The following is a 16,933-nucleotide window of genomic DNA, read 5'->3' as shown; positions in this document are numbered from 1 at the left end:
TTGTGCGCCAAGGATCATGTGACCACACAGAGTCAGATGGGTCACCGACAGGCCACAGGTGACTCTGTTGTGATTAACACTCGACTTGCACATGCACAAGAACAATCATTCAATGCTTGAAGCGCCGCCTCTGATGGTCAATAGGAATGAAGTAGAACTGTGGTTAGATGTTTGGATTTCAGATCAGAACGCGTTGAATGGGTCTTCACATGGATCCAGTCCTAGGTTCTGTGAGAGACAATCACATCGGATTTTTCTCTGATTGCATTTGGCCAGAAATATAGAATCTGACAGCAACTATCATTAAATTTGAAACTTTGGCTGTCAGTTTTCCTTCTGAATGTGGTCAAATACACCTATTATTCAATGACGATTGTTAAAAATTGTCAGTACAATAAGCAAGAAGAAAATAAAGGAAAAAATAGGACTGGTCTTTGAAGTCAAAAGCTCTTCTGATCCGCCAGTGGCCCCAGTAGGCGGGTTGGCAGTTATCCTGTGGCAAATTGACTAAACACAACCTCTGACACTGGTTCACTGTGTCCCACCAGCTCTTGTACTGCCCACAGCAGATCTTAGAATAGTTGTGGCCACAGCTGTATGCTCCTAGCCTTGTTGGACCAAATGTGTTTCCAGATTGTTGGCCATCTTGTACCCATGCAGCGTGGGATTAAAGAAGACTTGGAGGACTAGCTGGCTGGTGCAGGCTGTGAGTTTCCTGCACTTAGCGGCGGTTCAGTTGGTAGTGGTACTCTGTAGATGGTCTAATAAACCATCTACAGAGTATACTCTGGTAGATGTTTAAATATTTTTGTCATTTATTTACTTAACAAAATTTGAAAAAAATAAGACAGAAAAGGCCTGAAGGCAAACTTTAATCCAGCCAGAGTGGAAAGCTTTCTGATCAAACAAGAGAAACTAAAGTCTGAGAACTTTTCTGGACCTTCAAGCTCATAAAAACAGTGAAGTCATGGGATGGGAGTGGGAGAATGAGTGTGTCTGAATGTGTGTGCCTCCACACACCCACCCCCACACACCCATACACACCCACTTATCCCGGTGCATATTTAGGCTTTCATGAGTCAATGTCCTCACAGGCAAATTATAGCCTGTGTTTTGACATGCTCATTATGGGAAGCAGAACTATGCACACATTATCAGAATAAAGCCAGAGGTTTTTCACAGACAAAGTACAAGGAGAAAACCCAGATGCAGTTTTTATTTTATTGCTTCCCTTTTCCATCTGTGCAGTGAATAACAGTATTATGTTATTTTTGGTATGGGTATACCAAAAGTTTTCACTTTTTTCAGGTATTTCACACAACGAAAGCTAACAAGCACTTTGTGTCGCTGAGAAGAAAAATTCCTCTTTTGGAAATGGGATAAGAAAATGTCTGGGAGTGTGGGACAGTGGCCAGTCACCCTGATGGACTTTAGGCCCTTCCATAATTCATCCGAAGATGAACAGTTGACTCACGGTCAATCGTACTCACACCCACGGCGCAGACCACCCGGGGACACACCTCCTGCTTCAGTGTACATCAAGCCCAAAGCATCAGGAAGAGGCCGCAAAGAGAGGGCCACACCTTTATGCAGACAACCGCAAAATTTCCATCCAGGAGTTTTTTTGTCCTTTGACAATCTTTTAAGTACAAATGTACAAGATAAATACTCATCAAAAGTATTCATGTCGTCAAGACACAATAACTAGCAAGTGGAAGCGGATTAACTGAAGTGAAAGATCAACATGGCTGTCCAATGCCATTTCTGCATAAAACATGTCAGCAAACATCTGACCGATCAAACAAGTCATCGGACAGAGCTCTGTCCTAACACTTCACCCAGTGACTAAGGGGAGGAATGACGCCTCCCTGCGAACATAATGAAGTAACTTTTGTTGCATGACTACATTAAGAAGAACCAACTTCGACACCTTGGATAAAGTCTGGGAGAGCCTTAGTGTAGAACTGGTAGAAAGAAAGCAAAGACAGAGAGAGAAAACCCAAATAACAGAACGTGGTGGGTGTCTAAGAACCAAGGGTGGTGCTCGAAAGATTTTAAATTCAGGGTTTGATCTTGTGTGAAGCACTAAGAAAAACTGGAGAATCTCACTGGTGTTGGTTCATTTTGGGTTAGCTAAAAGCATTCCAGGTTGCCTCTTGTGCATTTGATAGGGGAAAACTGCTAATCATTGCTGAGCAGAGGTTTAATGTGGCCTAGTCAAGGGATCCTTTGAAGATGCTGTGGTACGACTTTAAGGAAGTCATTTCTAGTTGATGTCACAACCAGTTCCTCTCACACACAGCCAGGTTGTCTAGTTAGCTCTTTCCTCTTAAACAACACCATTTGAAAACATTATTATTCCAGTCATCTTCATTTCAAAAAGTAAAAACACTGGATCTGCAAGGTGGTGAATAATTGCCCCCAGTACTATGTATGTAATATACATTTCCACTCAGCATATGAATGTCCTGAACTCATGGTGCGGTTCAGGAATGTAAAGCCACGCATTCTGTCTTTCACCTGCAGAAACTCAGAGCTCTAATCCTCTTTTCCCTCACAACACCGGCCTCTTTCTGATAAACGGTCAGCTGCTGCTGCAAACATACGACTGGACCAAAGCTCCTTTCCGCCCTTCGGTCCCGAATAGGTGGTTTTCACACTATGGAGATAGCAGCATGCTCTTGTGAAAAGCCTGCCCGAGCTTACACACACTCACACAAGACGCATACGCATGTAGACGTAAATAAAGGCTCCTTTCTGTGTCTGCCAGGGCAATAACAAGGGCAGTGCAGGGAGTGAAGGGTAAATGTTAGTCTGGCTTTGCTGTGTTGTCTGCCCCTCGCTGAAGGCTGCGTGTAAAAACCCACGGGAGCACAAAGAGTCCCTTTGTGGTCCGGCCAGCTTAATGCTGCTTTTCCATAGTGTTGCTTTCATAAAACATCAGGGGTGTGTTGCTTATGGAAGCAAGTTTGTTTCTGAACATGTGGAGCCGAAAAAGTATACGAAGGAGCTCGGCTGGAGTTCTTCTAACCGGATAGCAAAGATGAATAAAAAACTAACGAGATTCTAGAATAAACACTTCAATCATAAAAATAATTACCTCCAAACAACAGCATGCATGATCCAGGATCAAAGTAGTACAAAACACAGATCATACTATGACAAGCACAGAATAAAGTCAGTGGATCAGTAGGAGGGTTGAGTTAGGTTCCTCAAAAAACAAATCCTCAAACTGGCAGTGTTCCTCTGTAGTGAATCCTCAGTGACAAAGATGAATCAGGTGTGGAGTGGAGTTTCTGGAAACCTCCAAGCGGACCTTCCTCTGGCCACATACAGATGATGGAACCCACTGGGCTCTTTCGGACCTCCAAAGCAGCTGAAACTTTCCCCAGATTGTGCCTTGAAACAATCCTGTCTGACATTACAGACGATTCCTGTGTCTTCATGCTTACATTGTGTTCTGGCCTCATATAGACAGATGTTAGCCTTTCAATAACCTGTCCAATCAGCTGGATTCACCACAAGTAGAAACTGTAGAAACGATCAGACAATGAACCTCAGCTCAATTTTAACCATAATGACAGATACCATGAATACCTCTGCAGATGGGATAAAATTTATATATATATATATATACATTTGTAGAAAACAATAAAAATAAAAAAATGAATGTGTTCACTTTGTCTTTATGGGTTGTTGTGTGGGGAGTTTTGAGTGAAAAGAATGAGGCGAGAACATGAGACGATGTGCCATGAATACTTCCCCACAGGAGAGAATGAAACGGTGACAAACATGCATTTCTGGTGGATGTTTTAATAATAAGGAGATCAGAGGTTTGACGTACAACCGTTGTGGAGGAATCGAAACGTATCAGTGGTTTCATTTGACGTGGAGCCCCCACTTCCCAGGGAGGCTGGGAAGACGCTGTGTGCGCCAGAGTTTGATAGTAACTACCGTAGTTACATTTACTCCATTACATTTACTTGAGAAACATTTTTTAAATTTTTACTATGAAGAACTTCATAGTAAAATTACTTGAATAATTTTAGTATGAAGTATCTCTTCTCTTACTTGAGTAAAATGTCTGGATTCTCGACCCACTGAATGAAGAACAAACATGTTTTAACCAAACATTCACCAGACAGACACACAGCCGCAGTTTGTGTTAAAGTTTTATAAATTAGTTATGTTGAAAAAAATTTATTTGAATTTTGTTACTTATATGAATTGTTATTTTCGTCCTTTAAACACCAACGTTTCCACTTAACTTTATATTTTGGTCCATCTGATTATGCAATGTTTAAATTTACTACTACTTTTTTCTTTTCCTTGAGTAAAAATATGTAAGTAGTGCTCGTCTTAGGTACTCTGCCCACATCTGGTGCGTGCTGAGGTGGCTTTAATTAAACTGTGTGAACATTTCTCTGCACGATCTTTTCATGTTTCAAAGGAAGAACAACTACATAAAGAAACAGCCCCCATTCGCTGCTCGCTGGTTCAGTTAGTGACGCATCAGGTGGTTCGTTACACCAGGTGGGGGTAGAGGACACTCCTGGGAAAGGCGCCAATACATTTATGAATAAATTTGGATTTTTGCGTACCGCTGTGCCTTTTGGATGCAATCCGAGCTTCGCACAATTTCTAACAACTCCTTTTTTCTTTTCTTTTTTTTGAAGAGGATCAGTGTCTGTTTATTCAGGCAATTTAATGTTTAGCTGCCAGGTGGTTAAGCGCAGGTGCAGCAACTACAAAGGGGAATGTTTTCCTATTGCCTGCAGCAACATGTTAACCGTCAGCAAGCTGAAGGCTCAGCACCTCACTTTTATCCAGAGAAAGGAAAACAAAGCATGTTAGCAGCAAGAAGAAGAGCATTCCCTGTTTTTATCTGGCCTTGTTATGTTTTAGAGAACTGACCAGAGAGAAGAGCTGGCCTATCGCAATAGGATCGGAACAGAAGAAAAAACATCTATTGTAGAAGGTGATACACTGAGATCCTGAACAACCCAGTCAGAAAAACAAGGACATCAAGGGCCATGAACATTCTGTACAGAGAATGCATCGATGTTCCTAGAAAGACGGCCTGGAGGCATGTGAATCAGTCCATCTCTACTAGATAACCATCTCAAGTTCTCAGGCTGAAGAACCAAGCTCCGCTTTCATCCAAACTCATCTTCTACAGAATAGTTTTGCTTGCAACATGGGGTAAATAAAACAGTGACATAAAAAATTGTGACATGGAACGTCAGAAATCAGAGATCCCATTTGGACGATGTTTTCCTGAAACGACAAACCCACAGGTTCATGATGTGGGGCTGCTTGGTCTTTGGTCTTTATGACAGAATTAGGCCTGTCACAATAAGCATTAAATCAGTTAACTGAATGATAAATTAAAACGAGCTCAATAATTTCCATTTGCATGATTTATCTATTTTCTATCAAAGACTGGATGATAAAAGACTTCAGTCTGGTGTTTTGGTCTCAATTGGCCATTTTTTGATGGACAATATTGCTTACATAGACTTTATAGTTCATTTTATTTGTTGTTTTGTTTATTTATTTGGGATATTTTAAATGTCTTCCAGTTCCAGTAGTAAAATGTTCAACAGAATTTACAGTTTATACGTTTTATTATAAATGTAAGAACACATTCTTGCATCATTCTGCCGTTGCTACTATATGACTTGAAAATGGTCTCAAAACAATAACATCATCACTTATAGCAATAAAAGTCTGGGACAATTTATCGTCCAGCAAAATTTGTTATAGCGATGGGCCTAGACAGAACACCTTCAAACTGAAAAGTGTGTGTGTGAGTGGGCTATGTGTGCGTGTGTGTGTGTGTGTGTGTGTGTGAAGCTCCAGTCACAGAACCCAACCACACCCTGACCCTTCCAGAGACTATCAACAAACATCACTGTTTGCTCCGGTCTGCAGTGTGTCTGTTTTTTTCACGTCTGTCTCCCAGTTTCAGACCATGACACACAGAGCATCACCAGCACAGCTGCTAGCACTGATGCAAAGGTAATCTAGAAATGCAGTACTTTATAAACCTAACATTATTCTCCAGAACCTTTGTTTGATTATATATAAAACAGCTGTAGCATCTTTGTGCTCCATTTTAAATGTGTTGGTGTCCAGTAAGTAGAAAACGTATATTTCCTGTTGGAGAAACAACAGGAGCTACTGAGCTACACGTACAAATAAGTGTTCAAGAACATCACTATTTATATTCTCTAAGTTCACTACTTATTATTCCAATTCTTATGAGTAGACAGTATAGGAGCCACCACTTTATCGCCCCCTGTGGCGATCTGGTCAGCTGAGCTAATGATAGTGAGTAGCTTTCATATACAGACACGGACACAGAGAGGTGAGACTTTAAGAGGCAGGGTGAGGACTTCTGTCCTCTGAAGCAGAGCTGCTGTTTCTTCACACTAAAAAAAGTCAGATGAGTTGGTTCAACTGACCACAATTAGAGCTCCTCAATTTCTTTTAGAAATTCAGGGCAGAGGAAGGGTTTCCCCTTTCATTGTGTGCTCACCACTTTTCCGCCTCACATGATGTCATTTTCCGGTTTTCTGCGCTCCCGTTTATTTAATTTCATCGGCTGCAGTAGACAGTGTGAGATCCTGAAATCTAACTGTGGACTCGGACATTGGTTTTCTCAGTCAGAGACATATTGCCGCTGTGTGACGCCAACTCACAAACCAGAGTTGTTGAAAACTAAATCTTCACCAGCACAAACAGAGAGCATGCACAACGCAACATGAGAGGGATATTGTTGGGTCATTGCTGTGACATTTGAATAGCAGTTGTGTTGATTCAGCAGGAGGAGAGCAAATGTAAATAACCCACAGCACCTCTAGAGGAGCTGGGACTTAGCAGGAGGAGAAGTCATCTTAAAATTTGAAAGTTGTGGGTTCAACTCTATAACACGTGTGCTCATGTATCGCTAGGCAAGACAAATACACAAGTTTCAGAATCAGCCCAAATCTGAATCGGCAAGTCAGGCTTTTTAAAGAGCTCAATTGCCGATCAGCCAGAAAACTGCAATCGGTGCATTAAGTTGTCATTATGAGTAGAATTACACTATAGAAGCTCATTCCATAAACTTTATGTCTCAGGTTTGTAATGGTCATGTCAGATGTCCAAAAAAACCTAAAAGCAAAACACAAACCAATGGAGTTTTGGCTTTTACTGGCGTATTAGACAAGTAACAAGACGATGCTAACTTAATAAAGCCAGATTTTTTTTTTCCACCATGGTGAGGAGGAGATAAAACAATAACTCTCTCAGACATGCTTTCATTAAAGAGCCAGGAAAGTGAAGGTCAGACAGCGACTGAGATACCGGACTCTACAAAGGTTGTCGTAAACAAATGTTTTCTTTGACACAGAAACGAGGATACAGACCGTCGTCTCTCAGATGGTTGCTTCTGTGGAAGTCATGTGAAGTTCAGCCATTGCTTGTGCAGTTCAGACACAGAAAGACAGTTCCAAAAGGATCAACGGTACAGAGAGCTACACAACATGATTTGATTACATTGTTCTGCTTGCTGTGAGCGTAGCGGCTGTCTAGCTCCGTGAAGAGTCACCTTGTCTCAATGTGCATCCAGAGATAAGCAAGGTCGACCGCTCCGGGTCTTTCACGTATCTCATTTGGGTAATGTTCTGATGTAATGTTAGACACTGGGAGGGAGGGAATAAAGAGAAACGGTGAATCTAAAAGTAAATGTAAACCGTTTCAGACAATGACTCAGGCTGAAACTCAGATAAATTAAGCAGCGTCTTATAGCATAAGAAGTTATCTTTGACTTTTACTGTTTCAAATACATGTACCCTTGTAGAAAATCCACTTTCATGCTTTTCAAAAATGCTACCTTGTACAAGAATCTTACATCCCCCTCCCCATACCGACTTCACATTGATCTCATGATAAATTCTCGAAGCGTTGTTTGTAGGAGACGGGTCCATGTTTTGTCTGCGTCAGGTGGAGCGTGGTCACCTCACAGAGCAGCCGACGGCTTTCTCACACACATCTTATTTCCAGACACTAGCTAGTCTCCGGTTCAAGTCTACAACCATCGTTAAAGAAAGCAACCAAGCCGATGCCACTGTGAAACTGTCTCTACAATCTGTTGTTGTCTAAATCTGCACTTTGACACCAGACTGGTGATAGTGGTATGAAGTCATGAAGGGAGATAACCGGTTTAAACTTGTCGACAGAAATTCAACATACAGCAGGAGGATTAAACATTAACCAGAGGAGACCTTAAGGTTGCCGTGACATGGTGCCATGGCGACGGTTTGGGTGTGAGAGGAAACAAATCAGTACTTTTCTTTTTTAAAAATAGACCAACTCAGAACCAGCTCAGACATCGTATGAAAACCACTCCATGTGCTTCTGCACGGCAAAACAGATCCACTGGTGCACACAAACAATCACACACCAATTCACCAACATGCAAATCCACACTAGTAATTAGTTACACTTCCTTTAGTTCATTTCTAAGCAATCCTGTTGTTTCCCTGGATCTCTTGTCTCAGTTTTGCCTTTTTTTGTTTTTTTTATTTAATCGGTTATTTTTATTGTTGATTTGCATCCACAAAAATATGTGCAACACATCTCAATTTGTATAAGTCAAATAAAAACTAGAAACATAAAATTACTGGTGTGTGGCCCCCTAACACGCCTCCTCAAAGCTCAAAATAATAGCTATAAGGGAAGTGGATAGTTGAAAAGATTAAATTATAACCAACAGCCTCAAATTTAGAAGATCACACAGTTTTTCCTCCAACCAGTTTTGCCTTTTGAAAGTTATTTATTTGTTGCAGGTACTTTCATACTCTCTACCCTCACAACTCTGGATTACTTCAAAATTAAAGGGGACACAACATGGGAGAAAAAAAATCCACTTTTTCTACCCCTTGAGTACTACAAGTGCAAAAAATCAAAATTAATTTCTCTAGCTTGTCTCCACTATGACAAGTTTCTCCAGAGAATTGAAGAGACAAAAATGATAAGTCACTGACAAGTAAATGTGGAAGTAAATGGTTGAAAATAATGAGGCGACCCACAGCTAAACTCTCATTGGGCACATTGCCAAAAAATAAACGCTGTAGCCTTCAAATTGGGGAAGGATGAACGATGAGCGTAGATAAATCAGGCTGGCCAGAAACATGGTCGTTCATACAACTAGATAAATGCGTCCGCAGTCAGACCTCTGTGTGAACGGTTTACGGCCCCAGCGTGACCCGCACGCGCAGAAGAAGAATGTTTATTCAGCAACGGGAGCCGACAGAATTGTGAGAAGATCATAACGAGACGAAGGAAGCCAAGAAGAGAAAGAACAGCAAACGGCCTTCAGTGGAGCACTGACTGTAACTTCTGTAGAGAAAACCTGGAGTCTGAACCATGACTGTGATGTGATGCACTTCACTGACAGACTGCTTTCAGAAGTTCATAATAATCATTTTCATTTGCTTGCATCCAGACGTATTCCATCTGGCTTCTTGTGCTGCAGAATTACGACTTAATATCAGTGACTTAAAACTCGTACAAAATTCGGCATGATCGTTCAGGCAGCAGACTCTTTGAAAACAATCGAATATGCGTCTGATTTAATTCCACATACAGAAGTGGCACAGATTGGGTTTTATTTTTTGGGGGGGCAGAGGGGTGAAAAGATCAGAACTGGGTCATTCAGCTTGCCTTGAAAAAAAAAAATCGGATATGGGGCGCATTTGCCTGCTGTGGGAACGCAACCACATATTATATTGAAATCATATCTTCCCCTGAAATAAAAGTTATGAGAAGACAGAACCTTCACACCAGCCACTCAAAGCTCCAGCAGCCTGGGAATTAATCACCCAGACTGAACTTTCACAGCATAATCAAAATTCTTCACTTTGTGGGGAGCTCTGAAAGGAAGGCAGGCTGGCGAAGTGGTGGATTAGGAAAGAGAGGGGAGGGCGAGGGCAGAGAGAAGAAACATGGAAGGGGGGATCAAGTGTTAGTTTATGTAACCAAGGTCAGCTAAAAGGAAAAACACTATCCACACGGCGAAGGCAAAAAAAAAAAAAAGAAAAGCAACACCACAAAGGCAGAGGGACTGATCCTGGGAAGGCAAGTATGAAAACAATCATCTCCACGTCACAGCAGGGAGGCTTCGGTTCGCCCGGCCTCAGCTTCTGGTTTGGCACAGGCGCAGCAGTATGGAACAGCCGCAGCCACTTTAAATAGCTGCTGACTGTGGTGGGAAGTGGGCAGGCTGGGCGTGAGGCTGGGTGGGGGTGTATGACTGTGCAGAAGAAGAAAACTAAACTCGTTTATGACAACAGAAGAATAAAAGGCTTCTGGTTGTTGTTGTTTGGGTGTTTTTTTTGCTAATCGTTCTTGCATATATTCCATTTAGCAATCCAAAGATTTGGCAACACTTTGCTTGAAGCGGTGAGCACAAGCCTGACATGACACCGTCGTCAACATGAAGGAGTCTTCATAAATGTTTACGACTGTTGTCATGACGCGTCGTTCGGTCAGTAATGACACTTTTAATGCAAACTTTATTTTAAAAACTTGCTTTAAAATCGTCATTATTTACCGAATGACACTGATTAACAACAGTCATGAAGACTCCATGTTTACGACAGATGTTATGTCGGTATTATGCACAACCCTTTAAATGAAATGCTACCAAAAATTTTACGTGCAATTGTAAAGTATTCTACACATTCGACTACAAATATTTACTTTGCGAGTTCAACAAATCGTTGTGGACACAGCGCTGAAGTTGGCCCCTGATTCACTGGAGCGTTTAGCTCATAGAGTTTGGCAACGGAAGACAAATCAAAATATTTGACATCTAAACTCTAGATGAGTCCAATCCTACTGTGAGTGCAGATTGTTTAAAGCTCAGTTCGTGATTTCTGACCCCTGATTTTTCACTGTTAGAAAAATATTTAGTTTCACGTTTTGGTTTTTTGGGGGGGTTTAAACCTCGGATCTTAGAGGACCTGGAGGTCGAAAAGCAGCACAGATGCCACCAACAATCCCTTTTTGTGTGTATTATCTGTGATAACAAACAAAGAAGGAAACTGCATCCAAATTTAGAGAAACACTCAAGTTGGGATACTGCAATCAAAGACTAAAACATGCCATTTAAGCATAATATTAAAAAAGATCTTTCATTATTCAGGAAGTCGCATTGTTATTTTTATATATTGGAGTAAAACTACTGCTTTTCATATTCAACTTTCTTTTTGTTTTACAGGCTGGCGTTGGGTTTCCTACCTCTGGACGCTCAGTGCCCCTTTCCTGCCATTCCAGATTCATCCATGGCTGCCATTTTGTTTGGTCAAAACCTGCAAAAATGCACAGAGTTAGATAAGTGAACAAACATGTCTTTAAAAGCTACTGTGACCATTGTTAAGGAGACCATTTCAGTTCAGGCTCAAACTTTTTTCTCCATCCAAAATGAGTTTGAATTTCCTGTGAAGGAAGTGTGCGTGACAAAACATGATATAGTTTGTTATCTGCAGAAACTTGTGGGGTTTTTTTCGGTTTTTTTTTGTGAGTCGGTGCCAAAGCTTTAGGTGGAAGGCTGAGTGGAGGAATCCTCCTCACAGCTGTTCTCCCATCTACAAAGCCTCTCTCCCCGCTGGGAGGCGGATTGAGCGGAGCTTATCCAAGCTTGATGCGGCAGTGGGTGATTGAGTTTGCTTGTTTGTCTGGAGGTTATCCCTCCAATCTTATTAAGATGCTGAGAAAGAGCTACAGTTTGTCCAGGAAGCGCCGGTTTAAGGGACGATTTTGCACAATCCACCGTGTTTGGGTTTACAAATGACCTCAAACAGACGCAAAGGAGAACTGCAAAACGTTACAGTTCCTGTCTTAATCAACACAATGCTGTTTCACCAATTAGTCTAAAATGCATCTCAGAAAACAGTAACTTTATTAGAAGGGGTGTGCATTAGACTGACATGGCTCCGTTATAAACATGAAGGGGTCTTCACGAATGTTTATGACTGTTGCCATGAAGTGTTAGTCAGTAAATAATGACATTTTTAATGCAGAGGGGCTTTGAACGTTGTATTAAAAGGCCATTAAAAGTGCATTAGCATTATTTGGTAAATGATAACATTTTATGTAAAGTTGTATCAAAACTTTCATTAAGAGTCAACTATTAATTGGGTAAAGTGTCATTATTTACCGCATGACACTTCATGACAACAGTCATAGACATATTTTTTTAGTTTTTCTTCTTTTTCTCCGAAGAGTTTTTGCGGCGCAAGTGGCTCGTATTTTTGTGACAGTAGGCAGACAGGAAAGAGGGCGAGGAGAGAGGGGAAGACATGCGGCGAAGGTCGTCGGGACCGGGAGTCGAACCCGCGACATCCGCGTCGAGGACTGCGGCCTCCAAACGTGGGGCATGCTGACCCCCTGCGCCACCACAGCACGCCCCAGTCAGAGACATTTCTGAAGACTCCTTCATGTTCATGACAGTGTTATGTCATGTTTTCTGCAATTCTGACCTCAAGATGTAATATGATGCTAAAAGGCGACTGTAGGACACTTAAGGCAGAAGAAAGGAAATGCCCGGTGTGAATATTAAAATGGCTGGACTCTTCATTGGATGAAGAGCGGCGGTGGCAGCATCATACTGCTGGAATGGTTTTCAGTGATAGGACCTGGCGGGAGAGCATAAAGGCAAAGATAGAAGAAGCGATGTACAGAGACATCCTGGGTGAAAACCTGCTCTAGCAAATTCAAACAGCAGAGACTGTACTTGGTGCCAAAGGGGCATCAACAAAGGCTGTGAATACTCATATGCATGTCTTCTTTTCATTGGAATTGCAAAAATCTATAAATAAGTAAAATGAAGCATCATTATGAGATGTTAGGTTTATAGTCTGGAGGGGAAATGAGACAGAAAGACAATATGAGGGAAAAGTGAGCCGTTGTGAACACTTTCCAAATGCACTGTACCTTTAAAAACAACATGCAGCAACACCTACTGCTGCTGGTACTACTACTACTGCCAGACTACAGTTTAATCTCTGCAAGAACTAAGTCACTTCCGCTCACATTAATAAGCATATGAAGCTCAGATATTCAGCGACTAAACTTCATGTTTCATATTAATCAAATGACCCAAACTAGGCTCAGAACCAATTATGATAAAACGTCATAGCAATATGTGATTGCCTGTAGATGTGCATGTACTCTAAGCTTCTTTTAAAATATAACTAGATTTAACATTTATCACAAATCCTTTGACTACCAAGAAAAAGAGAACTGATGTGAACTGGTTCATGCAAACGGCATATATGATGTTTTCTTAACCAATCAGTTGTTTCTAGTAAAGGTTAAAAACCACATCACATGATGATCCATCTGGTGGAACAAAAAAAAGTTGAAGATGATTATCCAATAGATTAAAAAGTACTATATGTAGAAAGCAGATGTGATCCACCCATAGGTGTGGAAGACAGAACAATCAAATCATGGTTTACTCTTGATTTGGTCAGCACCACCTCAGCAACCTCGAGTGCCTTTTACATTTTTACTGAAATCTTGTTTCCGTCTGCCCAGTGGCTGTGGAACCCTCACACGCCCGAGGCCACACATACCAACAACGCCACAGTTTCCTTGCCTACCAAGCCGTCCTTTAAGAAATCAACAGCGATAGTGTGCCTTCGGGCAAAGCTGCTCTGTAATTAAACTACAGAAATTTCAAGTTTTCCTTTCTTCGGATACCTAAAATATACACTTGGTGGGAAGTGGATCGGGGTTTTCTGCTTCATCTTTTAACCCATTCAGCCAATAGGTTTGGCACCATATGAACCTGGGTTTAATTCAATTCAGATCCCTCCAGCCTAAATTACCATTTCCCCCAAACATGGTGTGTTGCTAAACTATAATGCCAATAGTATTTTGAATGACATCCCATTCTTAATTAAAAGACATTAATGCGGCTACAGCAGCTTCGCTTCCTTTAGGAAGAAGCTCATGAAGTGTGTCTAAGACAACATCTCTCCTCCAGGAGAGTCTTGAGCTCTGGTACCGGACACGTTTTCACACCAATTCATCCCAACGATCTTCTATCAATTTGAGATCAGGACTCAGCCCAGTTAAGTTCTACCAAACCAAACCTGCTCAATCATGTCTCTGAGGTCTTCTCCTCTATAGGTTCTTTTTCTGCTTGCATCTTCTCAGCAGTGACATGTAGCGTTTAAAATGAAGCATGCATAGCCTTTAAAGATGGATAGTAGACGTGAAGTTGGTGTGATCAGTAAAAATAAAACAAGAATAAACAGAAATATATTAATGCCTTTAGGTGCATAAATCGTGCTTGTTCACTGGGTACAAATGTAAATCAGGCCACTTTTAATTATCCTCTGCTATGTTGGGTATTAGGTCATGGGATTACTGTAGTAATCAATATTGAGTGCAATAAGCCTGTGCTGGTGCGGGGGTAGATGTGGGGCTGTTCTGATGATACCGCTGACATAAACAATAACAATAGCAGACATTTAGAGTTTGTCTAGTTTAGCATAAAGCTTTATTATCAGTCAGTCATGTTCATTTGTGTAGCACATTTCAGCGGCGACACATTTTGACGAGCGCCATCAGCAAAAATCATACGCAGAAAATATGTTGGTCAGTGTTTCATTTATCATGGTTCAGAAGCAGCTTTGAACAGGTGGGTTTATAGTCTAGATTTAAAGGAACTCGGTGTTTCGACTGTTTGGCAGATTTATTGAAGTTTGTATGTTACACCAAACAAAACACACATTGCCTGTTTACACTCCTGTTTCCATAAATTTATATGGTTAAACTGCAGGCAGAACTCTGATGTAGGACGATCTAATTGTTTACACCCAATATAACTGCAGAGTTTCATTTTAGCTGTTCGCTGGTGGATGTGGTCCTCTATAGCCAGTAAATATCAGTGTAAACAAAAATGTACATTTTCTTTTACCGGGATACAAAGAGTGAACAATGTATGGAACAGAACAAACTATTTACCAAGTAAAAACTCTCAAAGAAAGGATTTTCTCAAGGAAATGAAAGAAACTGTAAGCTTACTAACAGAATTATCAACCCTTTTTTGTTTTAAACAGATCTTATCCCATACTGTGACAGTTGTACAAGTATGTAAAAAAAAAAAAACTGAATTATTGTAAAAGTTATAGACAGCAGCTTTAAGTATTGTCAACAATGTCTTACCATAGCATATAATTACCTTGTCATATTTTTTCATTTCCTGTCAACTTTTAACTTTCTTTTTTCTTTTTTTTTTTTTACAAAAACCCATTGGGTTGCTGGTGGACCCCCACAGGGCTTAGCAGGTTTTCTGGGGGAAAGCCTGGTTCTTCAGGGTGGGGTCCAAACATGGTGAACTGTATCTGACCCAGTCCGTTCTTTGTGTTCAAACTGGCAGCCCGTTTCAGCAGCTCTCACCTTTCAGCATGCATTTTCTTGTGTTTTTAAATCTATTTTTACACGTTTCTGTGCTCACTACTATTCTGTTCACATTTGGGATGACTATCCTCTGGACAGCTCTGTTTTTTGTTTTTTAACCTCTTTTTTTTTATTTTATTCACAGTGACCGTTGTTTACACCAGGTATGCTAGCTTTCAGTAGCTCCACTGTACCGCCTCCCACCGAGCGACCCGATATTCCCCATGAGGTGAGGAGGAAGACGCACAGGCATCCGGCGCCACAACCAGGGTATGGACCCGTCATCCAGTCCATCATCAAGGAAAATGTGAGATCGCTTCCCAACAGAGTAGTGGAGCTAGCGGCTCTAACGGGCCATCAAAGGAGCTACCAGGAGATCAGCTTTGATGGCCCATGGGAGTCGCTAGCTCCAACTCTGGAAACAAAGTACAACAATATTTAATACTGCAAACCACAGTTGAGTAAAGTTTACTTTCACTACTTAATGACATTACTACAGGCTGAAAAAAACTCATAACTGAGACACATGTAGTTTTTTTTCCCCCCACAACCAAAAGCAGAGCTGAGTAGAGTATCTAGAAAATTGAGCTCAAGTAAGAGTAGCAATACTTCAACATATTTTCACTCAAGTAAAGGTTAAAGGTAGCCGTCCAAGAAATTACTCAAGTAAGAGTAAAAAAACAGTATTTAGTAAAAATGTCAACACAAGTACTGAGTAACTGATCAAATTACCAAATATTAAAAAATTACATAATCAAATGGACCAAAATATAAAGTAAAGTGGAAATTTTGACATTATATTGATGGAAATGACACTAATTCATAAACAAAACAAAAAAACAAAAAAAAAATCAGGCACAAAAATGTTTTTTGTTTTTTTTTCAGTATGAAACGTTAACAAAAACTACAGGTGTGGGCGTGCTGCGGTGGCATAGGGGACAGTGCGACCCACGTATGGAGGCCCTGAGTCCTCGACGCAGCCGTCGCGGGTTCGATTCCCGGACCTGACGACATTTGCCGCATGTCTTCCCCCCTCTCCTTCCCCCTTTCCTGTCAGCCTACTGTCATATAAGGGACAGTAGAGCCCACAAAAAGACCCCCTGGTGGGAAAAAACTAAACTGCAGGTGTGTGTCTGATGCAGTTTTGGTTAAAACATGTTTGTTCTTCATTCAGTGGGTAGAGAATCCAGAAATTTTACTCAAGTAAGAGCAGAAATACTTCATCATAAAATTCAAGTAAAAGCGAAAACTACAGTGTAGCAAAAACACTCCCAAAAGTACCTTCTTTTTTTTTTCAAAAAAAGTTGCTGAAGTGAATGTAATTGAGTAAAAGTAACTAGTTACTGCCCAACTCTGACCAAAAGGTTGCATACTTTAAGCTAGGTAGGGCAGTCTTAGGCACCGTAGGCTAACTGCTGGGTCAATGGAGAGCCCACCAGCTGGTCTAAACTTATATGCCTTTCAAACATTT

At 41.0% G+C, this 16,933-nt stretch overlaps 1 protein-coding gene across 2 annotated transcripts in view; it reads right to left on the bottom strand.

Moving 5' to 3' along the window:
• Positions 1-16,933, bottom strand: part of plxnb1b (plexin b1b) — a 70,713-nt gene that overhangs the window by 41,313 nt on the left and 12,467 nt on the right. For both annotated transcript variants that reach the window (XM_044121521.1, XM_044121522.1), the window contains exon 2: positions 11,290-11,360. The gene's annotated coding sequence lies outside the window, so the exon portion shown is untranslated. The remainder of the gene's footprint in view (positions 1-11,289; positions 11,361-16,933) is intronic.

Source organism: Gambusia affinis, linkage group LG07 (genome assembly GCF_019740435.1).
Source record: "Gambusia affinis linkage group LG07, SWU_Gaff_1.0, whole genome shotgun sequence".
Classification (NCBI taxonomy): Eukaryota; Metazoa; Chordata; class Actinopteri; order Cyprinodontiformes; family Poeciliidae; genus Gambusia; species Gambusia affinis.
Note: the sequence above shows the minus strand (reverse complement) of the source record. Positions and strands in the feature narration are given on the sequence as shown.